Source organism: Petaurus breviceps, unplaced genomic scaffold (genome assembly GCF_028583685.1).
Source record: "Petaurus breviceps papuanus isolate PSGF00001 unplaced genomic scaffold, PetGlider_PUasm1.0 90925, whole genome shotgun sequence".
NCBI lineage: Eukaryota > Metazoa > Chordata > Mammalia > Diprotodontia > Petauridae > Petaurus > Petaurus breviceps.
In genome coordinates this window covers 1,110,085-1,136,655 of record NW_027187380.1, presented here as the reverse complement: position 1 = coordinate 1,136,655, position 26,571 = coordinate 1,110,085, and the positions used below count along the sequence as shown (strand labels likewise).

Here is a 26,571-nt window from a genome sequence, read left to right as displayed (position 1 = left end):
TATCCCACCTCACACTTGTTCTATTCTCTACTTTGATCCTGTCCCTTTTCAAAAGTGGGTGCTTCCAACTGCCCTCCCTTCCATCATCCCCCCTCACATCCCCTTCCCCCCCTATCCTCCTGGAGGGTGAAATCCCCTATTTAGTGTGTATTTCCCTCCCTTCTCAAGCCAGATTCAATAGGAATAAGGTTGATCTATTCCCTTTTGCCTTCCTATTCTTCCCCTCCATTGTAACCATTTTCCCTTGCCTCTTCTGTATGAGATAGTTTGCCCCACTCTGTCTCTCCCCATCTCCTCTCATTATATTCCTCTCACCTCTTAATTTCACCTTTTAAGTATCATCCCTTCCTGTTAAATTGGTCCCGTGCCCTCTATCTATGTATACCTGTAAACATATATACACACATTCACATATGTATTCATATGCCCGAATACCCTCATATAAAGACATATATATATTTCTAATCCCTTCAACTATTGAGAAAAGTTTCATAGGTTACAATTATTGTTTTTCCATGTAGGAATGTTAATAGTTCAACTTTGGCCAGGTGGCTCAACGAGCAAGAGCATCGGCTCCAGTGCCGGCACGACCCGGATCAAATCCGGGCCCAGACACCCAGCACCACACCCAGAAACAACAACCGGCCATGCAACCCCGAACAAGCCACTCAACCCCGATTGCCTAAAAAAAAAAATAGTTCAACTTTGATAAGTTCCTTATGATTTCTTTTCCCTGTTTACCTTTTCATGCTACTCTTGCTTCTTGTATCTGAATGTCAAATTTTCTATTCAACTCTGGTTTTTTCAGCAAGAATGCTTGAAAGTCCTGTATTCCACTGAATGACCATATTTTCCCCTGAAACATGATACTCAGTTTTGCTGGGTAGGTGATTCTTGGTTTTAATCCCAGCTCCCTTGACCTTCGGAATATCACATTCCAGGCCCTTCCATCCCTCAGTGTAGAAGCTGCCAGATCCTGGGATCCTGGGTTATCCTGATTGTGTTTCCACAATATTCAAATTGTTTCTTCCTGGCTGCTTGTAATATTCTCTCCTTAATCTGGGAATTCCGGAACCTGGCTATAATATTCCTAGGAGTTTTCTTTTTGGGATCTTTTTCAGGAGGTTATCGGTGGATTCTTTCAACCTCTATTTTGCCCTCTGGTTCTAAAACATCAGGGCAGTTTTCTTTGAGAACTTCCTGGAGGATGCTTTCCAGGCTCTTACTTTGGTCATGGCTCTCAGGCAGTCCAATAATTTTTAAATTCTCTCTCCTGGATCTATTTTCCAGGTCAGTGGTTTTTCCCATGAGATATTTCACATTGCCTTCTATTCTTTCATTTGTTTGGATCTGTTTAACAGCATCTTGATTTCTCATAAAGTCATTAGCTTCCATTTGCTCCAATCTAATTCTGAAGCAATGATTCTCCTCAGTGAGCTTTTGAGATTCTTTTTCCATCTGGCAAATTCGACTTTTTAAGGCATTCTTCTCCTCATTGCCTTTCTGAGCCTCCTTTGCCATTTGAGTCAGTCTGTTTTTTAAGGTATTATTTTCTTCAGTCAGGCTGTTGACTCTCATTTCATAATTTTCTTGCATTGTTCTCATTTCTCTTCCCAATTTTTCCTCCACTTCTCTTATCTGCTTCTTAAGGTCCTCTATGGCCTGTAACCAGCTTGTATTTTCCTTTGAAGCTTTTGGTGCAGGAGTTCTGACTTCACTGTTTTCCTCCTGTTCCATGCCTTGCTCCTTCTTATCCCCAAAATAGGAGTGTAATGTTGGAATCTTCTGTCTGCTTTGTTTCCTTTGCCTGCTCATTTTGCCACTCAGTGATTTGACTTTTGGGCTTTTTGCCACAGTAGGACTCTGCCACCAGACAGGGGAGTTTTCGTCCCAAACGCTGGGGTTTTCTCAGCTGCCGGAGGTATTAGATGGGTGCCCTCTCTGAGGTCTCCACATGCTCTGGCAAGCTGTACACACACCCCAGGACCTCCACCTTAGACTGCAATCCAGATCCAAGCAGGTTAAAGCAAGAGCGATTACCCCTCAGACTGGTGCTTGGTCCCCCTACACTCTGCAGGCCAGGAGCTGAAGCCGCCACGTGGCACTGGCAGGCTGTGCTGGCGTCTCAGCGGTTTCTCGCTCCGGGGGTAAAAGCCACGCACTCCCACTTCCTGGGTCCCAAAGTCCAGACTGCACTGGCCTCTCACCTTGTCCTTCGCATCTATGTATTGATAAATCTGGAAATGGCCACAGCTGCTGCTGATCTGGAGTCCCTCTGGCTGGCGGCTGGTCAGGCCCGCCCTGGGGCTAAAGCCTCCGTGTGGTGCTGGGCTCGGCTCCCAGAGCGCTGCGCTGGCCGATTCCTGCCGGCCTGCTGGGCTGTCCTCAGCGGGAGGTTAGCTTCTCTGTGTCATTTTGTGGGTTCTGCAGCTCCAAAGTTTGTTTAGAGTCCCCTTTTTACATGGATTGGGGAGGGTGGAAGCCGGAGCCGCGGGAAGGTCGTGCTTCTACTCTGCCATCTTGCCTCTTTCAGCACCTTTAACAATTACCTTTGTCATCTTTGTCCATCTGATGGGTGTAAAAGGGAGCTAAGCCACACCTAGGGAGTCATACTTGACTCTTTACTAACTTACCCTTCCCTCCTCCAATATCCAATATGACCTCTGCATCTCTCATTCATCTTTGTTTAAATCTTCATACAGCCACTTTGATTCAGGCCTTCATCACCTCAAACCAGAACTGCATCATCCAATCCCTCCTTTCTCCAAACAGCTACCAAACTGGTATGCCTGAAGTGCAGGTCTGATCATGTTACTCAAGGAGCTTCAATGACTCCACTTGAAGATAATATACAAACTCTTTTCTGGCTTTTAAAAAATTCAATTTTACTTTATTTTCAGATCTGCATTCTCTCCATCCCACCTTTCCCCTCCTCTGAGAAAAATAAAACCCCTGTTATATACCTATATATGTGTGTGTGTATAAATAAATATGTATATAGAAAAATGTTATGTGTATGCATGTTATATACATGTGTGTATGTGTATGTGTGCATGCATGAGCCTGAACACATGCGTAATGAAGCAAAACAAATTTCCTCATTGGCCATGTTCAAAAATTACGTCTCAGTTTGTACTGTGAATCCATTACTTCTTTATCAGGAGGTAGGTAGCATGTTTCATCTTAGGTCTTCTGAAATTGTGGTTGGTCATTAAGCTGATCAGTCCCTAAGTCTTTCAAAGTTATTTGTCTTTACAACATTGCTGTTATTGTGTAAATTGTTCTCCTAGTTCTACTTACTTCACCTTGTATCAATTCATATAAAGGCTTCACTGAAGTCATCTCGGTCATTATTTCTTACAAGACAATAGAATTCCATCACATATGTGTACCATGACTTGTTTAGCCATTCTGAAGTTGACAGGCACCCTGTCAGTTTCCAGTTCTTTGCTACCTCAAAGCAAAAGCTGTTACAAATATTTTTGTACATATGCACCCTTTTCCTTTTTATTTAATCTCTTTTGGGTATAGAACTAATAGCAGTGCTACTGGGTCAAAGGGTAAGCACAGTTTAATAGCTTTTTTAATACAGTTCCAAATTGCTTTCTAGAATGGTGAAGTCATTTCACAGCTCCATCAACCATTCATCAATATGCCTGTTTTCCCACAGCCCCTCCAGCATTTGTCATTTTCCTTTTATGTCAGCTTTACCAATCTGATGAGTATGAATTGAAACCCTAATGTTGTATCAATTTGTAGTTTTTTAATTTTTAATGAATTATAGCAGTGATGTCATACTCAAAGAGAAAAAAAAATGGTATTTAAGGACCCTCTGCAGGCTGCTTATTGAGTTAGAAAACCACATGTTTACGTTGTGGGAAGTGGGTTTGACAACTCTGATTTAGAGCATTTGGATTTTTACCTCTGAAAACTGCCTATTCATCTCTTTTGACCATTTATCAATTGGGAAATAACACAAAATTTGAATTAGTTCTCTGTATATCTTAGACAATGTATTGCGAAGATTTTTCCCATGTACCTCCTTCTCTCCTAATTTTATTTGCATTGGTTTTATTGGTACAAAAACTTTAATTTTATGTAATCAAAATTGTCCTTTTTACCTCTCTTTGGCTTTTAAAGCTTTTCACAGTATAGCTCCATTCTTTTTCCAGGCTGATAAACACTATTAATGCACTCCACTCCCTATGTATGACATTCTATTCCCTACTTCCATGTCTCTTCACAAGCTACCCTGCTCTTTTGGAACCCCTTTAAGAAGCCTTTTTTGGGGCGGCCAGGTAGCACAGTGAGTAAGAGCACCAGCCCCAGAGTCAGGATGACCTGGGATCGAATCCGGGCTCAGACACTTAGTACCCACCCAGAAACACCTGGCCTGTAACCTTGAGCAAGTTACTTAACCTCAATTGCTTAAAAAAAAAAAAAGAAGCCTTTTTTAATTCTGATGTCAGTGCTTTTCCTTACTCTCCCCACTTCCATTCCTTCCCAATCACCATGTACTTGTTTATATACATCTTGTATTGATAACGTATTCACTTATCTGTGAACATGTTGCATCCACTGAGTATATTTTAAATTCTCGACTGCCTCACTTTTATCTTTTTTTCTTAGTACCTAGCATAATACATAATAGTAGGAGCTTAAGAAATGCTGTTAATTTATCAACTAATTCTTTCTTCCACAGCTTCCAGGAAAAAAAAGTATCACTCTGTGAGCTGTAGCTGCCTATCTATTGGATCTAAAGAACAGATATTGTGGACCTTAAATAACCCTGCTACTCCAAGGGTATTTACACTGTGAACCTACCTTGACAGGAGATGTCTCCCTCTGCTACTGTTACAGATCATCCTGGAATAGAGTCTTATGGACCATTATTTTACAGAGAGGATAAAGGCTTAGAGTCTTGGTAACTTCAAAAATGGATTGTAGGAAAAGCCAAAGTCTGATAGTACTGTAGAGATGGCAGTTCAGTGGGCTCACAGTGTGGACTGAATCTAGTTCATTAAATGAATGTGAGATAGAGATTCTTCTACAGCAAAGACAATCCAACCAAAGGAGATCTAGGTACTGGTATATATAAAAGATGCAAGATGAAGGGATGGATTAGGTAGTTTAATGAAAACTAGAACCTCCTTCCATTGTATCTGAAAGGAAACTTAAGAGTCAGGAACTTAAAAGAGGGTACACCTGAAATTTTACACCTTCATGGTGAAAAATCATCTGCACTACAGCTGCTGGCATTTTACATGCTTCTGCTCACTGTCTTTATTTTGGGTGTGGAGCTGGCATTTCTCTGAACCTGAGTGATTTGTCTATGCCTTTCCCACCCATCTTGCTGCAGTAAGCAGGAGTACTGCAGCATTTCTCCTTTGGAATGGAGACTTTAGTTAATATTTCTCTTTTTCCTTGAAAATTGCTGCTATTGATATCTTCATAGAGTAAAAAGCTGATTTTCTGCAGTCTGAACTTTTATTGAGCTGGAATTATCTGCCCTTTGCTTCTAAGTATGCTATTTTTCTTGCTCCAGTGTGACTGTGATGTAATTTACCTTACAGCTACAGTGACCCATGGAGGTGGTGGTCTTGGGGGTGAAACTCTTCTGTTTTACTTTTGATATTTGATGTAAGAAAATGTACTTATTACCTGGCCAGTGGTAACATATTTTCCTTTTGCCCTTTTTCTGTAATGCACACCCATTTTGATACTATTCATAGAAGTCCTTAGTTTAGACGATACCCAACATTATTTATTGTGCCTTCAACATTAGCAATTTGAGAAATAAGAAAAACTCAGTTTATTTGGCATTTTAAGAAAACATAACTTCCTCTATAGGTAGGAAGAAGAAAGGTAATAGAAATTTCACATTTGGTATCAAATAGGGAATTTATATGTGACTTAGATTCATTCCAGCAAGTGATTATTTTGCACAGGATCTCCTGTTATTTGTTTGTGGCACTTCTTAATTTAACTTTGCCTTATACTCTGCTATCACCTTAATTGGGGTTTTAATGTTGACTGTAGACAGAACCTGCTTTGGGGAAATTGTCAGCATTGTAGACCTTTATTTTTAAATGAGCTCATTCATTCAACAATCATTTATTAAGCAGCTACTATCTGCAGAATACTTTATGAGAATAATAATACATGTGGTCTGTCCTCATTAGTTACTTCAGGTCTCATGAAAACAGAATTGTAGGGTTTGCTAATGCTAATTAGGGGATTTTTTGCTCTCCTCTCAGAGTGCAGATTTCTGAATGTCAATTTATACTTCATTCTCATGAAAAGAAGAAGCAGTCATCAGTGTTTCTGTGGCTTAATTATCTATTGCCATGATTGAGGAGAAGCAGCTGCTTTTTTACAGTAATCACTTCTTCCTTAAGTTGAAATTTACTCCTCTACAGATTATCTCCCAAGCCATTTCCTTGTAATGCCCTATAGTTGAAAAAGAAAATTTAAGTCTTCTACTGGCATAATATTCTCTTTTATTTTTTTTCTTCCCCCACTCATCCTATTCCCTATTCCTAAATCCCTCATATATCCCATCCATACTACAATTATGACATCTTTTTCCCATAATCTTTGAAAATTATATGTATGACTTTCCAAAGCATTTTATCATTGTCCAAATGTAGACTAGCCATTTCCTTTTACAAAAAATGATTAACCAAATTGGGAGAGGGAAGGGATAGTGCCCAGAAGTAATTTCATACAAATTCTAAGGTGACATGTACATATTTACATATATATAATATATATACATATAAATATCTATACATACAAACATACACACACAAACATATATATAGCTTTTATAATAGCAGTCATCCAGTTGACTTAGAATGTGGATTTTATTTAACTTTGCATTTAGGAGGTGATTTGGGGTAGAGTTATAATCTGTACTGTAAAGTCCCTACCCCACCCCTTTGGGTGATAAGGTATAATGTCACTCACAAATGAATTACCGTTGATCACCTTGTTTTATTAACGTGGACTTAATTTTGACGATTTTTAAAGTCTCATGTTTAATGGTTGTATAATCTCTCTAATGTACATGCGTGGATAGATATGTCATCTCCTTGTATTTTGCACCTCCAGCTGAAGGGTGCTCGGTAGCCTCAGATATTGCCAAGATCATGGTGCAATAAAACAATGAATTTTTGTGAGTTTTGTCAGTGTCTCAATGAATTTTTTTTTTTTTGCCAGTTAGGGTGAAAAGTTCCAGTAGCAATTCATTCAGTGGCCATTGGGATGGTAATATTTCCTTGAAAATTGATGATTTCAGAAACCTGTGGCTGGAATAATTAACATAGCTCAAGGTGATATACCTCTTTAAAAATGAGGTAAACAGGAACTTTTGATAGTTTGGAGAAGATAAACTTTATATAATGGCAGATTTGCAATGAGTACTATGCTAAAGAATTCTAAAATAAAAGTTATTACAATTTTATATTAGAAAAATAGAATTAATATAGAGACATGAGAAAGAAATAGTATGTTATACTATGATAAATTTTCTCTACAGAATGAACTTAGTAACAAGAATTTTTCAGACTTTTCAAAACTAGTACACATGTACTCAAAGTCAGCAATATTCAATTCAGCAAACATTAAGGGTCTACAATGAGCCAATGAAACAGAAAAGGAATAAAACATTAAAACATAATCTCATCTCCCAAAAAATCTGTAATAGATATGACATACAAAATTGAAAAAGATTCATTATTTCATCTTTGAGGAACTACTACCACCAAAGCAGGTTGGAATCCCTCCATGCTATAGTGTCTTGTAGCAATATTAATAATAATAGCAATTATTATTGTTTAGGGTCCAACCTGATTATGAGGCTTTCCAAAATCAACTAGGAAAATCCTTAGGTCTATTCTTGGTTATATAATCAAAGCTTTTCCAGCTTGGTGTAGGACCTATCAAAGTTTAAACTGTTGGCATAGGGTCATTCTAAGATGAAGTATAAGAGAAGTAATTCAGTGAGGCAAGACAGATACATAACTAAAATCTATATAACTTGTAAACTAGTATACAGGGAAGATCTAAGCAAAGTCCTATAAATTTGAGGCAGAATAGATCACTTATAACTGATTGCAGAGAACACTGATTAGATGTGGAGAGGGAAAAGTCATAGTAGCCTGAAATTTACCATCTGAATGTTTGAGAGGATGGTGGTACTATGGACAGAAATAGAGAAATTAGGGGGAAGCACAGATTAGGGGATTATTTAGTTTTAGATGTGTTGATTTTTGAGATATAGTAGGACTTCCAGGTTGAAATCAGCAAGTAGTCAGACTTGTAGGACTAGAGTTCTCAAAAGGAATTGGGGCTAGCAATTAAAGATTTGGCAGTCATCTACATAAAGTTGGTGATTGAAGGTACTGGAATAAATGATTCTCCAAGGAGAAAAAGGTCTTGGTTACCTATTTAGTAGACCTATGTTTTGTTTTGTTGTTTTTTTGAAACTCCCTCTACCAATGCAGATTTGAGCTGCCTGAGACAAATGAGATTTTAGGTACTTGCCCTAAGTTATACAATCGGTATGTTTTAGAGGTCAGACTTAGGCTTAGATCTTTCTGACTTGAGGTTGCCTCTCTGTCCACTAAGCTATTGGTTTCCAAACATTTTTTGAACACAAACCCCAATCAGCAAAAAAAATTTTTCCTCTATTATGTTTATATTTATTTATGAAATATCTATGTGCTGCTATACTAATAATTACATTATAAAACACATGAAAATTGAGATGTTTAAAACATGACAAAGATTAAAAATATTTGATCCTAGAGTCAATAGGGAACTGCTGGAATTTATTGAGTGGGAGAGTGACATGGTAAAATCTATGCTTTAGGAAATCATTTTATCATCTTTGTTGGAGGTATTGGAGAGGGGAGAGAACTGAAGCAGAGAGACTAGTTAGGCTATTCAGAAGTCTCTGTGTAGTAATGAACTTCTAAAGTAGAGGGGTAGCTTTGTGAGTGTAGAAAAAAGAATAGGATAAATATGAGAGATGTTGAGGCAGAAATAAGATTTGGCAAATGATTGGATATGTGAGTTGAGGGACAGTGAGGAGTCAGGGTTGTTAACCTGAATGACTGGGAGAAGGATGACACCCTCAGCAATAATAGGGAAGTTTAGAAAAGTGATGTTTTTCCAGGAAAGATAAGGAGGTAGACAAGCTCTCACAACCATACTTTCTTGTTTGATTTACTTTATCCCACTCAAAATGAACCAGGGGAAGGTGGGGCTCTTCAGAGGTCTCAGGAGTCCAGAGCTCTTCTTGAGGGGTGCCTGCTATGACCATGGGATGATCTTGGAGGAAGGGGTTGGTTATGCTATAAGAAAGAAGGAGGGAGATTCTCCCAATAGTACTTGGAAAACTGCTTCTGGGAGGTTGGTCTTCGAAGGGATGATTGGAAGCTTGCACTGTGGAAGGAGGGAGCAGAATGGAGAATAATGTTTGGAGAGAAAGGTAGGTTTTGGTGGTGTTGAAGATAAGCCCCATGTTTTGACTGTTGTGAGGAGAGTCAGTCACAGACTTTGGGATCAAGTCACTGTAAGGGTTATGGGATTTAAAGATCTCCCATGCCCCATGGACGTGCTGACATAGCAGAGCAAGAGAAAGTGAAAAGCCGAGCTAACGGTCCTGCGGTTGGCAGTTGGCGGCAGTTGCTTTTTTTTTTTTTTTTTTGAGTTAGGACTCCAGCTGAGCACTGCCATGGGCCGGAGCTGCTGGGAGCGCTCTTCCAGGACGCTGGGTGGTTGCTGTGAGTGGGGAGAGGAGGACCTTTGCCTGAGGTAGCCTGTTCTGTTTTAAAGGCTTGAAAATGTGGGTGCTTTCTACTTTATCTACCTGTGCCAATGTCATAACTACTCTGATGGCTTTCACTTTCTGGTTTTGGGACTCAGTCTTTTGGTATCTTAATAAATTTTCTAGTTTATTTCCCCAAATGGCAAACCTGACGTATTTTGTGATGGATAATTATATCAGCATATTTGTAATCTCTATAGGCATTGTGAATATGGCATTGCTGATACATTTGGCGACGAGGATGGGATCACAAAATGTCAGGCCTCTATTTGGAAGCAGTGGGGCTTTAGAGGGAGAAATGGCTATTCCAGGAAGGGAGGATTTGCCTTATTCCTCTCTAGCCAGAGAATGGGCTAAAAGCACAGGGCCCTGTGAAAACTGGGAACCAAGGCTAAAAGAGGGAGAACCTGGAGATTTGGAAAGATGTTTGAAAGCAATACCCATAGAACCAGGCAAAGAACTGGCAGGAGTGTGCAGGAGAGGCTGGGTGCTGCTAACAAGTTATCGCCTTATGTGTAAAAGTAGGGATAAGCTGCTGAAGGAAAGAGCTAGGATGGCTAGGGAGTCAGCTGGTTTGCCTGAGGATTCTTCTGTGTCACAGTACTCAAAAGAGCAAACTGGAGGGACCCATGTGGTCCAGGAGCAAGCTACTGTTCATGTAGCTAAAAGGAAGCAAAAAACTAGCAGAAGGAATGTGCATGCAGCTTTTGTACAGGCTGGGCAGCGTTGCCCTGACAGCTTCCAGGAGAATGTGTGTGAGGAGAATGGAACAAGGTTAGATGAGGAGTCTCCTAATGTAGAAGCTCTCCCCATACGAAAAAGAAGGCAGGAGAACCACCGAGGCAAAACAGAGTCCAGGAAGATAATTGAGGATTTCACTCAACAGGAGATCACTGATATATTGAGTAGATTTACCCAAAGAATGGGGGAGTCTTTAGTGTCTTGGATAGTAAGAATCACTGATGAAGGCGCAGGAGGAATAACACTGGACAATGAGGACTGTTTAAAATTCATAAGTATCAGTCAGAATCCTTTTGTACACCAGGCTTTTAGGGATCACCATATGCAAGGAGGAAATAACAAAACGAATCTTCTAGCTTTAGCTGCAGAAGGTTGCAAAAAGCAATATCCAACTGAATCTATGTGGCCTAGGGGAGACAGACCCTGGTACTCACTTAGAGACTGTATGAGAAAACTAAAGGAGGAGGTAATGAAAACTGCTATCCTGATTGGAGATGCAAATGCATATTATGATACCCCCCTAGGAGTTCCTCATAGAAATATCATAGTGAAGACGGCTCCTCCTGCATATAAGCACCTAATTCTGACTCTTTTAATTGGAGAAATAGGGCACCCTCTTTCAGAGGTGCTGGATAAGATTTCACAATTAAGCGATTTAGGGGAATGGGAAAAAGACAAATTGCCTCCAGAGAGAAGAGTAAACAGCCAGAGGATTCAGAGACAAAATAGACCCACAAGAAGGGAACTGTTCACTGCTCTATTAAGAGCTGGGGTGGATTTTAGAAGAATAGATGGTATTCCAACTGAAGAGCTGCATAAGCTGTACCAAGAAAAGGTACTTAGCATCAGAATGAACAGGGAAGCAGGAACCACCCCCACAGGTATTTCTGAATCTGAATCTTTGTATCCAAGTTTGCCCCACCTTCAGGGGGAATAGGAGATAGCCCAGCCCAGATAAAAGAAATATGCAGAAGAGATTGCAGACCCCATATTGGCTTAACAATATATTGGAAGAATGGATCAACTACTGTGACTAGGGCACTGATTGATACTGGGGCTGAGGCCACACTTATCTATGGAAACCCTGATAAGTTTAAACATGGAACTCCTATTACCATCACAGGTCTAGGAGGCACTGAAATATCAGCCAGACAGGTTAAAATAACAATGAAAGTTGGGCAGTTACCTAAGAAGGAATATGCTGTGGTTGTTGTACCCATTCCTGAATACATCATTGGAATAGATGTATTGAGAGGCATGACTCTGAATTTACCTGAAGGAAGATACCAATTTGCTGTGAGGAAGATAGGAATTAATACAGTTTTAGTGGGAAAACTAAAAATGGACCCAATCACTTTACCTGAACCTTCTGAAGTAATTACTTTAAAACAGTATCGTGTGCCAGGTGGGCAAGATGAAATTGCCACTACTATAAAGGAATATGTTGAAGCAGGAGTGTTAGTCCCTACAACCACAAGATGGAATAATCCTGTCTGGCCAGTAAGAAAATCAGATGGGATGTGGAGAATGACTGTGGATTATAGACAGTTGAATAAGGTGACTCCTTCTTTGTATGCTGCTGTTCCAGATACCATCACCTTAATAGAAAGGATCCAGAAATATGATGGGACTTGGTATGCAGTTATTGACTTGGCAAATGCCTTCTTCACCATCCCAATAGACTCTAAACAATGGGACCACTTCGCTTTCACTTGGCAGGGTAGACAATATACTTTTACTCACTTGCCACAAGGGTACATACATAGCCCCACTATTTGTCACAGGATTGTGGCTGAACAGTTGGATGAATTAAAGCTACCTGGTGTACAGCTTACCCACTACATTGATGATATCAAGATACAGGGAAAAGATGCGAAAGTAGTGGAAAGGAGTTTGACCCTTCTAATTGAGCATATGAAAAGTAAAGGGTGGGAAATTAACCCTGCAAAGGTTCAAGGACCAGCTCAGAATGTGAAGTTTTTGGGTATACAATGGAACAAGGGGCTAAGGGAGATTCTTCCTCAAGCCCAACAAAAGATTCAGGATTTTCCTACCCCTACCAATAAGAAGGAGGCCCAAAAGTTCATAGGATTGTTTGGATACTGGAGGCACCACATTCCACATTTGGGACAGATTTTAAAACCTTTATATAGAGTCACACGGAAGAAATATGAATTCGATTGGGGACTTGACCAGAGTAAAGCTTTTGAAGAAGCCAAGGCTGCCATACAATTGGCCCTAGATTTGTGGCCCATGCAAAATGGTCCAGTGGAATTGCAAGTGACTGTACAAGATGATTATGCAAACTGGAGCTTATGGCAAAAACAACAAAGCCGAAATGTACCTTTGGGATTTTGGTGTAGGAAACTCCCTTCATCTGGAGTCCAGTGCACACCTTTTGAAAAGCAGTTGTTAGCTGCATATTGGGCTTGGGTGGAGACTGAACAACTGACTGTGGGCCATGAAGTGATATTAAGACCTGGAATCCCAATTATGACCTGGGTAATGAGTACCCCAGCTTCTCACAGAATTGGACATGCCCAAGAGGCTAGTATAATCAAATGGAAGTGGTATATTCAAAATAGAGTGAAAACAGGCAAAAGTGGAGTCTCTGCTCTGCATGAATCTATAGCAAACATAGAAATTGAGAGGAATGACACACCCCCTGAGCCAAAGCAACAGTTGGTACAGTCCACTGTAAAATGGAATGAGGGATATGATGTATTAACTGAGGAACAAAAGAGACATGCATGGTTTACTGATGGGACAGCAAAATATTTGGGGCAAAAAAGACATTGGAAAGCAGTGGCCTATAACCCATGTACTAGAAGGACTTTGGAAAGTACTGGGATAGGTGCAAGTAGCCAATATGCTGAACTTATGGCAGTATATCAAGCCATCAAAATAGAACAAGGAGGACAGTGTCATATATTCACTGATTCATGGGCGGTAGCTAATGGGTTAGCTACATGGATGCCCATGTGGAAAAATGAAAATTGGGAAATTCATGGTAAACAAGTCTGGGGCAAAGAATTATGGGAAGATATCTGGAACATGTCTTTGGTCACTGACTTGTCAGTTTTTCATGTAGATGCTCACGTGGCCCCCACCACACCAGAACGTGAGTACAATGCTCATGCTGATCGACTGGCAAAGATTGCTACTGAACATATTGTCCCTACTTTGACAACAACTGATGATCCGGTATTAGCAAAATGGGTCCACCAAACGGCAGGCCATTTGGGGGTCCAGGCCACACACCAGTGGGCACAAGATCGAGGTATTAGTATCTCTCATTCACTGTTAAAACAGATAGCAGAAGAATGTCATATATGTCAATTGGAAAAGGAGCGAACTGTTCCTTGGGTAGTAACTGGAGAGATAGCAAGAGGAAAAGTCCCAGCCCAAATCTGGCAAATAGATTATATTGGTCCACTACCACTGGATAAAGGATGCAGATTTATATGTACTTGTGTTGATACCTATTCAGGTGTACTAGTAGCTTGTCCTTATAAGAATGCAACCCAGAAAAACACTTGTAAAACCCTAGATCTCATAAGTCTATATTATGGAACCCCAATGCAGATTCAAAGTGACAATGGGTCACATTTCAAAGGCAATGAAATGAAGAAGTATTGTATACTAAACAATATAGAATGGATATATCATATTCCATATTATCCAGAAGCATCTGGGTTAATTGAAAGAATGAATGGATTACTGAAAGAACAGTTGAGGAAGTTAAGTTCCAATAATTCATATCAACATTGGAAGGATAATTTGTTCATGGCTTTGCGTAATTTGAATAATAGACCATTGGGAGGAAGTACACCTCTAGCCAGAATGATGACCCCCAATCTGCAAATTACAAAACAACAAACACACAAGATCCCAAATATTGAGTATTGGACCTTGAGGCCAGATGTCCCAGCACCGTACCCAGGACCACCTGGTTCGGTGGGGTATGATTTACATTGTTTAGAGGACTTTTGGTTGGACAGGAAAGAAGTAAGAAAAATTTCCACTGGGATATGCATAAGAATCCCTAAAAATCACTTTGGACAGATTTTACCCAAATCAGGATTAGCAGCTCAAGGAATACATGTATTGGCTGGAGTAATAGATTCTAATTATCAAGGAGAAATTGTTGTAACATTCCAGAATTTAGGTGAAGGGCCCATACAGATTCACAAGAATGATAGGATAGTTCAAGTGATTATCGTTCCTTGTAAAACAATGCCACTTGTAAAAACTGACCCTCCTTCCAAAATAACTGTCACAGGAACTGAAGGATTTGGTTCTACTGATAGAATAAAATCAGGAGCTAAAGTATGGGTAAAACGGAAGCCAGATGATGTTCCAAAGGCTGCAGAGATTATAGCATATGGGAAGGATAACACTGTAACTATTGTTTATTCTGGAGAAGATGATTACAAAATTGTACCCTTAAATCATTTATACTACCGTGAGTGAGGCTACAATAGTCTGGTTATTGTTCTTGATTTTTTTGTTTGTTCACCTTGTTTGTTAGATTTGTTTCCACAGGCTTGGTACCCTCCATCTGTAGATGCCTGATAGCTTAAGCTGGATGTCACCCCCTGTCTGCAACTGTGATGTGTCACCCTTGGACCTGGCATCAAGCATATTAAGAACTGACCTCTCAAATGGGACCCCTTAGGACAGGGACAGCTCTACATCCGATTTCAGCAGCAAGTAGCCATAGAAGAAGAGATCTTCACCCCTTACCACAAGATTTTGGGGCCCCATTTGTTCGGGGTGGGGGAATGATGGGGAGCTTGTGCTCAAGCCCCACCCTAAAATATGGTTTTTTGTGTTTATTGTGTGCTATTCTTGTTATATTGTTGTGAAATTTTGTTGACACCAGTTATTCCTACTGTATTTTTGCCAAGTAAGGGACATGAAAGATCTTGGGGCCGAATGTAAGGGTTATGGGATTTAAAGATCTCCCATGCCCCATGGACGTGCTGACATAGCAGAGCAAGAGAAAGTGAAAAGCCGAGCTAACGGTCCTGCGGTTGGCAGTTGGCGGCAGTTGCTTTTTTTTTTTTTTTTTTGAGTTAGGACTCCAGCTGAGCACTGACAGGGGCCGGAGCTGCTGGGAGCGCTCTTCCAGGACGCTGGGTGGTTGCTGTGAGTGGGGAGAGAAGGACCTTTGCCTGAGGTAGCCTGTTCTGTTTTAAAGGCTTGAAAATGTGGGTGCTTTCTACTTTATCTACCTGTGCCAATGTCATAACTACTCTGATGGCTTTCACTTTCTGGTTTTGGGACTCAGTCTTCTGGTATCTTAATAAATTTTCTAGTTTATTTCCCCAAATGGCAAACCTGACGTATTTTGTGATGGATAATTATATCAGCATATTTGTAATCTCTATAGGCATTGTGAATATGGCATTGCTGATACAGTCACATCCTCCTCTTTGAAAACTACTTTAGGCCATGTTGCATAAACAATATTAAAAGTGTGCATCATATTGCACTCATGAACATTTTGGAAGGTAGAAAGTTGTGAAAAAATTATTTCCTAAACATTTGTTGAAGTTACTTCTGGCCCACATGAAGGAATTGTTGATATCACCATGAAATTATTAGGCTACCAGGGAATCCAGTTATCCAGGAGAGTCACAATTGTCAAGGGGGGACTACTAGTCAGATTCTCTAGATCTAATCTACTAGATATCGCCTATACTAGGCTAGAAGTCTAGTCCAAGAAAGCCAGTGAAGTGAGTCAAGGACAGGGTGCACAATCCAAGTCTGTAAAAGGAATAGCAATACTTCCTTAGCATGGGTGGCTCTGAGCTCACAGGCATTCATTGTAGCCAGAGGGAGGTCAGAGGACTTGGTAAATCATACCTCTGATTAGAGGCAGGGTAGGGGTGCTAACTGATCCTGTCTTAACCTTTTTCTCCTCCCTTTTTATCATGCTAATTTTATTAACCAAGGTTTAAAATTTTATTAATAAGGTTTAAATTTACTGTCCTACCTTATAAGCATAACATAAACTTGACCCTGACTTTTCCTCCTGTAGTCATTTGACATTTCCTTTGTCATAGCCTGGAAGGAATTTTGATTAACTGTCAATCAAGATCAATTTATAACTCCTTTTTGAGCACCTACTATGGACCTGCTATGTACCCCAGCCATTTCTTCATGGAACTTAAAATTTAATTGGAGAGATAGAACAACTGTGGAGAATTAAATAGCAAAGCAACTTTAACAGACAACAAAAATGAATGACAAGTGGTTATGTAAGATGAAAAGGATAGATGACCATTTTTCAGGAATACTTTAAGGAGAGTTTTTTTTTTATTATATATGAAACTGGATTATAAACAACTTCCAAATTTTCTTCCACCTTTCAAAGCTATGATTTTACTCTGTTCTGCCTTATCTGACTTCTCTTTATCAGGTTGGAAAGTGGGATACTATGAAGTCCCCAAGTTTCAGGTTCTCCCTAACCATACTAGTATCACTTAGTCTTATTGTTCATATCCAGTGGTTGTTAGCATAAATGCAGAGCTGGAATGGACCTCAGAGCTCACCTTAGTTCAATCCCCTTTATTCTACAGATGAGAAAACTGTGGGGTACAAATCCAGGTCCTTTAATTCCAAATCTAGCACTCTATTACACATTGTTGGTCTGAAGATATACTCTTGCATGCTGTTTTATTTAAAAGGTAGTAGTGTTTTTTCATCATGACTCATATCAGAAAAAGCATTAGACCAGAAATTAGGAGACCTGTGTTCTAGTTCTAGCCCTGCTATATAACCCTAAGTCACATAAAACTGAGCTTGAGTTTTACAGCTATAAAAAGGATGACAATTGGACCAGGTATTAGATGATTTCCAAAGTTTCTTTCCCTGTAATTCCATGATTCTGTAATTTGCCATCTCAATTTTCATGACTTGAGAGTGCTGTACCCAGTGTGCACTGTATGTGTTATGTTGTTATTTGTTATTGTTGTACATTGTCATATGTGTTTCATTCCCTGTGAGATGATCTTGGCAATTAGGAGAATACATTTGTAAACTTAAGTTAAATCTGGTTCTAAAGGATAGATCTTGGTTTGTAGCAAATACTTGCAGAGGTAGAACTAATTTTTTTTCCTCAGTATGCAAATAGAACCCCATTTCCTTCTAAACCTGAGGGACCACAATGTGTGGTGCTGCATACATGCAGTGAGGGGGTAGGGAAGGAGGAGATCTGAAAGACTGGTGAGCCTACAATGTTGAGTACCTTTGGAATGGTGGGCAAAAGATCTCCCTGGAGCCACAAGTGTATACAGAAGCTATCCCCCAACATGTCCCTGAATTCTCAGTGCTTGCTATCCTAGAAACTGCCAAGGACATATTTCCCTGGTGAGATCATTCTATCCCTAATTGTGTCAACATTTTTTATCTGCTAGCGAAGAGCTCATCTACTCAAATAGCCTTTCACCTACTCTAATCTGTATAACTTTCTTGGGCTTCCATTTATTGCTTACTATGATAAAAAGGCTTATCAACAATTTATGATTATCTTTTGTGTGCCAAAGGGTTTGTTGGGACCAGCCAAGCTGGTGAGCATAAGCTGACTATTATCCTCTCTGAGAGTGATAAAGGAAAAAAAGGACTTTTATCTTGAACCCAAAAAATATTATACTCCTAGATTACCAGTATTCAAGGTGTGATAGGTATAATGTCCTTTTGGAGGGTAGTCCACAAAGGCAAAAGTCACAGTCTCTCTTAGAGAAAGAATGGGACAAGTCAAGATCAGATCCTGCCACATTCGGGCCAGCTGTTTTATGTTAGAAGCATCCATATCTATAATATATATGGGCTAGGAGAGTAAGTCCAAAGTCTGACTATACTTATGCTAATACATTTAATTGACTAGCTTTATTTAGCATTCCAGCTTTGGTTTTCTCCTCCTGAATGTTGAGGATCATAAAATTAATCTTGTAACTATTTTTCAAGACTGAAATTTTTAGAAATTGGTAGTATACAAAGTTGCCCATTTCATTTTCTGTTACATTAGGCATGTACAGTTCCTCTGGCATATGGCTATGGCTTGACACTTCCATTAACACAGCACTTAGGTAGTTAAACCTTGAAAATCTCCGTTAAGGAGTTTCTGATTTAGAGACCAGCATTCCTCCAGTTATCCAGGAGAGTCACAATTGTCGAGGGAGGAGGAGGGGGGGACTACTAGTCAGATTCTCTACATCTAATCTACTAGATATCTTCTATACTAAGCTAGAAGTCTAGTCCAAGAAAGCCAGTGAGTCAAGGACAGGGTGCACAATCCAAGTCAGTAAAAGGAATAGCAATACTTTCTTAGCATGGGTGGCTCTGTTATCTGATGTGATAACCTTCATCGTATATACCAGTTGCTCTCCTTGTTGCCTTTTCTAAGCCAGAATGTGGGGCTTTTTTTCACCATATGCAGCCATAGCCATTTAAGTGAATTAGAGCATAAGCTAATACAATAACTACCCTATTTGAAATAAGAACTTGAACCTTGGCAAGAGACCAACTGGATGGATATAATCAGGTTCCATTCCAGTCTTACAGTGGTATTCAAATTTAAGTGAAACAAAGTAAAATATTGATCTATATAATAAACCTTAAGACTTTATGTCATTTAACAAACTTTTAATATTCAATATGTCCTTTTGCTATAATCACTTGTTTTACACAATTTTGTTTTGAGTGCATAAGATTTTGACACATTCTTTAATTCTTCATCATGAAACTACACTTTTATCCCACTGGACATTAAAGTCTACCTTTGACATGGTTAGTCTTGAGAAGAGCCCATAGATTTTTTTCGAAGGGGTTTAAATCAAGCAAGTTCTCAGACAACCAAAACATGGTTATCTCCATCTCTTAGATGAATTTCTTAATTATTTGTGGCATGGTAAAGAGCATGTGCAATATTCCATTTCCATTTAGGAATTTCTAACATCAGATATAATTCTGCATCTCAAAATACTGATACATTTATCAGGGCTCATAATTCCCACTAAGGAACAAGACTTACAGGCCCACTGCAAAGAAAAATCTCCAACATAGGACTTTTTTTTTGGGGGGGGGGGTTTGGGAAGGAGAAAGGATATTTTACAGTTTGATGAAGATACCCAAATCTTACAGGTTTATCTGGACAACTTCTGGCAGTTTTGGCATAGCATTCAATGAAAGAATGAGTTTCATCAGTTAACATTACCTTTCTTCAATCTTTGTCTTTGTATTGTTTTGCCCATGACAAGCATTTTTTTCCTTCATATCAACAGTTGCTGTTTTACCTTTTCTCTCAGTCATCTTGCTGGTCTTCCAACTTTAAAAAACTTGATGTTCCACTATAGTGGAATCAATAACAATTTCTCCAGATGCCAGGTCCTACTGAAGGATTTTTCATGTTTTCTGAAGATTATTTAGGTTGTTTTGCAGCAGTAGTTGTAGTTTTAAATTTTAAACTAAAGATTTAACCACAGAATTAAAAATACAACAAAAGAGAAAAATGAAACAGTATGGCACAAAATCTGACACCTAAACTGACAAAAAGCTAATAAGAGTAGAGAAATCTGGTTTTATTTGGTCAAGGTCTGAGTCAGTGTCAGTTGTAGCTTATGCACATATAACTATTACTATAACATAATGAAACTATATAAGAATTACTGCTTGTCCTGAGTAATTTGTGTACACCACCATAAGTGAGTACCTAAAATAGAAAAGTTAAAAATCTTAGAAAGTAAACTTGGAAATCATCCAGTTCAACCCCCTTCATGTACTTGAAGCCTTAGACAAAGTGATAATTGATGGCTTTCAAAGCAAGGTGTTGTCCAAGCCTTATCACAAATCTGTTTCAGTATAAGCAATTTGACAGGATCCTGAGGCCTGTTCTTAGTTTCCACGCAGTGACATTAATAAGCACCATATTTCATTCACCAAAAAGACATTTTCAGATTTGGGAAGCCCATCCATACCTGCATTGCTTCTAGACTGGCTGCCGTTTTTATTTATTTTAGGATCCACTGGATGAAGAAACACTGTACCTTATGTAACCTTCATTCTGCTTTCAATATAGAACAGTTTCTTCCTGTTGTCTTGAAGACATTCTTTTCCCTGTCCATCTTCAAACTCTTCTCAAGAAATTGGGGGTCCTGGCTAAACATATTATTAAGAAGCCTATGGTACCAGTTCTATTTTTCTTTTTAGTATATAGATAGAATCTAAACCACTTCTCAGTTCTTTGGACTCTTACCCCTAATCCATTCGGCATGGCTTTCTTTGGCTCACTCTTTTATTGGGCTTTGTTGTGCAATTCTGGCCAGAACCAACCTGGACCTGGTCATGCAGCAAACTCCACATGCCACAAGATCTTACAACATCCAGTTCCAAATTCCTCAAAAAGCTTTCCTCACAATTGTTGTTCAGTTATGTCCAACTTTTCATGACCCCATTTGGGGTTTTCTTGACAGAGATACTGGAATAGTTTTCCATTTCCTACTCCAACTCATTTTACAGATGAGGAACTTGGGTAAACTGGGTTAAGTGACTTGCCCAGGGTCACACAGCTAATAAGTGTTTGAGTCCAGAATTGAACTCAGGAAGATGAGTCTTCCTGATTCCAAGTCCCATACTCACTCTATCCACTGTGCAACCTAGCTACCTTAGATTCCCCACAATAGTAAACTACAACCTCCCAGGGGGTGATGCAGTTTGTTCCTGGAATCCTGCCCAGGGCCGGCTACATCCGTATCTTTTGTTTTTATATCACCTCCCAGAGAGGTGAGTAAACCTATAAAGCAAATGATAAAAGAGGGTTGGGGAGGGGGAAACCACAGTTCAGTAAAACTAACCAACATGTCAAAGAATTTTTACTTTATGTGCAATGTTCCACCCCCAGAATCCCCTACCTCTGCAAAGACAGGGGAAAGTGCCTTCTCATATCTCTTTTTTAGCTTAGTCATTGTTATTTGACAACATTCAGTTTTGTTATCCAACTTAGAATTTTTTAAAAAGATATACAAGATAAAAGTCAAGGCAAGTCAAAGAAGAGGAATATGAAAGTGTGTCACAGTCCTTTAACAATAGTATTAGGAATGCTAAAGCTCAGAGGATGAGAACAGACTTTAAAAAAAAACTAGAAGAGGAAAGAGGAAAATCAAAGAAGGGAAAGCATTCGTGTTGAGAGCGTTCAGGACAATGATAACAGGGAAGGCAAAGCTGCTCAATTGTTATTTTGCTGTTCTAAGAATAACTGGTGTCATGAGGTTCAAATGCAATAATGGATGTAAAGCGATTCACAAACTTTAAAGCACTATACAAATGCCAGTTCTTGTTATTGTTATCCTACACTCACCAGCCTCCACTTCATTCCTTAAGCCTTGTGCTACACTCCTGCTGGGATCATACCATGTTTATAGAGCAATACAGAGATGTGTTGGTAAATGTTTAACAAGAAGGCTGGGGGGGAGGGGATGTAGGAACACACACTTTTCAATTTAATCTGCATCATTAACATTTAAGTCTAGACTATCAACAATAAATCAAGCTCAGATTTGAATCTTGGTTTGATGAAATGTAAATGTTCACATCGAAAATTTAGCTATGGGCTCTCAGAGCTAGCTACAGCATAATAACTTTTTATTATGGCTAATATGGGAGTGGATTCCCAAGATAAGAAAGCACCTAAATGCCTTTGAAGACTTGGAGTTCTAATCTGGCTCATATAAACAAAATCCTTGTGTTTTTAAATTAACTTTCTAATTATGAACAAATATTTCCATCTGTACAGAACAGGAAGAGATGATAGATATGACAACATGAATCTCTATTATGTATAGCATGTTTTTCTTTTTTAAAAATATATTAGCTTCCTGACAGGATGACTGCCTCTGTGAGAGGCAGATTACCCAACTCCCATGTACCTACCTGTTCTAGCAAAACTCTAAAGTTATCACCAGACCAAATGATGGTTAAGAAATCCAGTGAGAGGGGCAGCCAGGTAGCACAGCGAGTAAGAGCACCAGCTCCAGTGTTGGGATGACCTGGGGATCAAATCCGAGCTCAGACACTTAGCAGAAACACCTGGCTGTGTAACCTTGAACAAGTTACTTAACCCCAATTGCTTAGGGGCAGCCAGGTGGCTCAGCAAGTAAGAGCACCGGCCCCAGCGTGAGGATGACCTGGGGATCAAATCTGGGTTCAGATACTTAGCACCACACCCAGAAATAACTAGCCATGTAACCTTGAGCAAGTTACTTAACCCTGATTGCTTAAAAAAGAAATCCAGTGAGAAACTTGTGACTTCTTGTATTCTAGGATTCACAAAATATTCCTCTATCCAAACAAGCTCCAAGTGACCAGTGATTTGACAAGTTTAGCTACAAGGCTCTGTAGCTGGTGGCAAAAAGAATGGAGGAGTTCCCTGAGTAAATAATACAATGGAGATCTTAAAGCCTTGAGGAATAGCACTGGGCAGCAAATAAGGGACCAGTGGAATGCCAAACAGCATAGTGCTACAGGGGTCAGGCTAGGACAGCCCAGACCCAGGGGACCTGACATCCCTTACATTCTAGCCTGAGATATCAAGGGAGAGCCTTGAAGATCCAGTATTCTGAACCTCAAAGATCCAGAAGATCGCCTGCCTGTCAACACTGTCTGGGAGGTGACCCTCCTTAGGAGGGTAGAGGCCTTTGAGCATCCCAATGTTGTCTGGCTGATGGATGTCTGTGCCACTGCCTGAACTGACTGAGAGACCAAGATGACCCTGGTGGTTGAACACATGGACCAAGACCTGAGGATGTATCTAGACAAGGCCCCTCCATAAAGGCTGCCCTTGGAAACCATTAAGGACCTAATGAGACAGTTTCTTAAGAGGCCTAGACTTTCTTCATGCCAACTGCATTGTCCACCATGACCTGAAACCAGAAAACATGCTTGTGACTAATAGTGGAATGGTCAAGCTGCCTGATTTTGGCCTAGCCCAAATCTACAGCTGCCAGATGGCATTCACACTTGTGGTAGTCACTCACTCTGGTACTGGTCTCCTGAGGTTCTATTGCAATCACCATATGCAACACCTTTGGACATATGGCGTGTTGTCTGCACCTTTACAGAGATGTTCCATAAGAAACCTCTCTTCTGTGGTAACTCTGAAGCTGACCAGTTAAGTACAATCTTCGACCCGATTGGGCTCCCAGCAGAAGATGATTGGCCTCCTGATGTTTCTTTTTGCCCCATGGAGCCTTTACTCCTTGTAGTCCCCAGCCTTTATGGTCTGTTATGCCTGAGCTGACCTTTAGCCCCCACAAACAAATCTCTGCCTTCTGAGCCCTGCAACACACTTATCTACAGACAGCTGGGAAAGAGAACCCAGAATGACCACTGGAGGGACTGTATCCAGGACCAATACAGAAGATGAGCTGTCATTTCCCTTCTTCACAGACAGATGTACAGCATCATAAGGCAGGAGGGAGTACATGATCCTCCATACACATACCCTTCCCAAATCCTTAACCATTTTACACAGAATCTTTTACTGCCTTAATGACATTCCCCTACCACCAATGCCCTTTGTGAGACATCCCTCTGTCCTACCCTAAACCCCTAGATTTGGGGGGGAGGGGATGTGAAGAGACATTTATACATAAAAAAAAATCTTGAAGCTGGTCTAGTTTTTAAAAACTCATAAGAGGCAGGTCAGGACAAGAACCCATGAGATCCACCACCCCACCCAAAACTTTATTAAATTAAAGAGTAGAGCATGGGGGCAGCCAGGTAGCACAGCAAGTAAGAGCACCAGCCCCAGTGTTGGGACGACCTGGGGATTGAATCTGGGCTCAGACACTTAGCATCTACCCAGAAACACCTGGCCATGTAACCTTGAGCAAGTTACTTAACCCTGATTGCTTTTAAAAAAAAAAAGAGTAGAGCATGGCTCAGGCACAAAGCTCCAATTCAGGAACTAAAGTTGGAGGTGTGAGTAAATCAAAGACAACATTCAGTAATATCAAATTGACTGCAAACCTAGAGATGTCAAAAAAAAAAAGAGTAAGAATAACTCCATAATAATTGCAAGCAGAGACTCAAAGGGAAAAAAAATGGATTTTCTACAAGGACTACATGAATATTTAGAAGAAATGAATTAAGTGATTTTTTTTAAAAAAGTGGAACAAAATCTCTGGAGGAAAGAATTGGGAGGAACAAGGATTTGTGATTAGAAGACCAGAGAGGATTAGGAACCCTGAAATACAAACAAAAGTGCAGAGAAACTGAGAAAGATAAATTTATTTGAGCAATTGTAGAGATCTGTATGACATCTCATAATTTGCATACATGAGAAGAAGAGTATACCCATGTGGGGGGAGTGTGGGAGAGGATGGTATCAGGTGAGACTGTTATGTGAAATGGACCAAGGATGGTTGAATACACACATATTTTTATATAAAGATAAATAAACCTTAATAAGGAAACAAGTGGGAATGGGTTAGGGGGAAGAGGTTTAGGAGGATAGTGAGGAGCTGGAAATAACTGCAAAGAAAACAAAATTCCAGATCCTGAATGGAGGAGTAAAAGGGAGAAAAAGAAAAGAACCAGAATCTAAGGGGTTGTCTTAGATACCATTTTTTTGAGGGGAGGAGGCAAAGCAATTGAGGTTAAGTAACTTGACCAAGGTTACACAGCTAGTGTCTGAGGCTAGATTTGAACTCAGGTCCTCCTGTCTCCAGGGCCAGAGTGAGGCTAATGACTTTGTGCAACTCTGCCTCACTTAAATCCAGTTTATGGTGAGTCAGGACATCACCTGTGATGTCATTGGTCTTCTTGGAACACGAAGGACGAACAACAACTATCCCTTCTCTTCGGCCTAGTCCAGTGCCAGCAAGTTGAGCAAAAAAACGCTGGTGCTTAAAAATAATCTTTGTTGCTGAATTGCTAACGTGCAGTAACTGCCACAGGGCAGGAAGGGTGCTGAGCCTGGAGTAAAGACGTGAATCCAAACACTCAGACACTAGCTGTGTGACCCAGGGCAAGTCATTTCACCTCTGTCTGCTTCAGTTTCCTCATCTGTAAAATGGAGACAATAGCATCTATCTTGAAGGAATGTTGAGAAGATCAAATAAGATAATATTAGCACGGTCCCTGGCACATAGTAGTTTCTATGTAAATGTTTAATCGTTTTCCACCTTAGCTCCAACCACTTAATTGGGGTATCCAGGTCAGGCTTGTCTCATTCTTCTCCAGGCTTCACTTAAGCTTCCTCTGCCATCTCCCTGCCTTCCGTTAGAATGTAATCTCCTTGGGGACTGGAACTATCTTTCTACTTTTATTCTGAGTTCTTAGTAGAGGGCAATCACATAAAAAGCATTTAACAAATGGCACTGGTAAAGTATAGAAGTATCAGAGGAGTGATCCATTGGCTGCATCACTGCTACCGTACTTCCAAGTGCCTCACAAACCAGATTAAAACGCAATTGGAAAATATTTAACAAAATAAATAAAATTTAAATAGAATATAGATAATGTTATTATATGATTTTCTTATTTATTTATTTATTATGTGGTTTTCTAAGTCATCATTGGTATAGTGGATCAAGGACCCAATCTAGAAAAATCACCAAGTCCCAGCCCCTACACTTACTAAAGTATAAGATGACCATTGGGGAAGCTAGGTGGCACACTGAATAAAGTGTGGGGCCTGGAGTCAGGAAGGCTTGAGTTCAAATTTGGTTTTAGACACTTAATAGCTGTGTTACCCTGAGCAAGTTACTACTCTTTTTTTTTTTGCCTCAGTTGCCTCATCTGTAAAATGAGCTGGAGAAGGAATTGGCAAGCCAATCCAGTATCTTTGCCAAGAAGTGAACAACAACAAAGATGGTCATAGCCTTGACCTTGCCACCACCCACAAACATACTACCTCCATGTTTAAGAATTCTGAAATCCCCTTTTTTTTGTTGTTCAGTTGTTTCAGTTGTATCTGACCCTTCATGAAC

At 39.9% G+C, this 26,571-nt stretch overlaps 1 protein-coding gene and 1 pseudogene across 3 annotated transcripts in view; both read left to right on the top strand.

Moving 5' to 3' along the window:
• Positions 1–7,185, top strand: part of USP36 (ubiquitin specific peptidase 36) — a 47,402-nt gene extending 40,217 nt beyond the window's left edge. For all 3 annotated transcript variants that reach the window (XM_069076048.1, XM_069076046.1, XM_069076047.1), the window contains exon 21: positions 4,703–7,185. The gene's annotated coding sequence lies outside the window, so the exon portion shown is untranslated. The remainder of the gene's footprint in view (positions 1–4,702) is intronic.
• A 14,103-nt stretch (positions 7,186–21,288) lies between these two features.
• LOC138152747 (cyclin-dependent kinase 4-like) lies at positions 21,289–26,092 on the top strand (annotated as a pseudogene).
• The last annotated feature ends 479 nt before the right edge of the window (positions 26,093–26,571 follow it).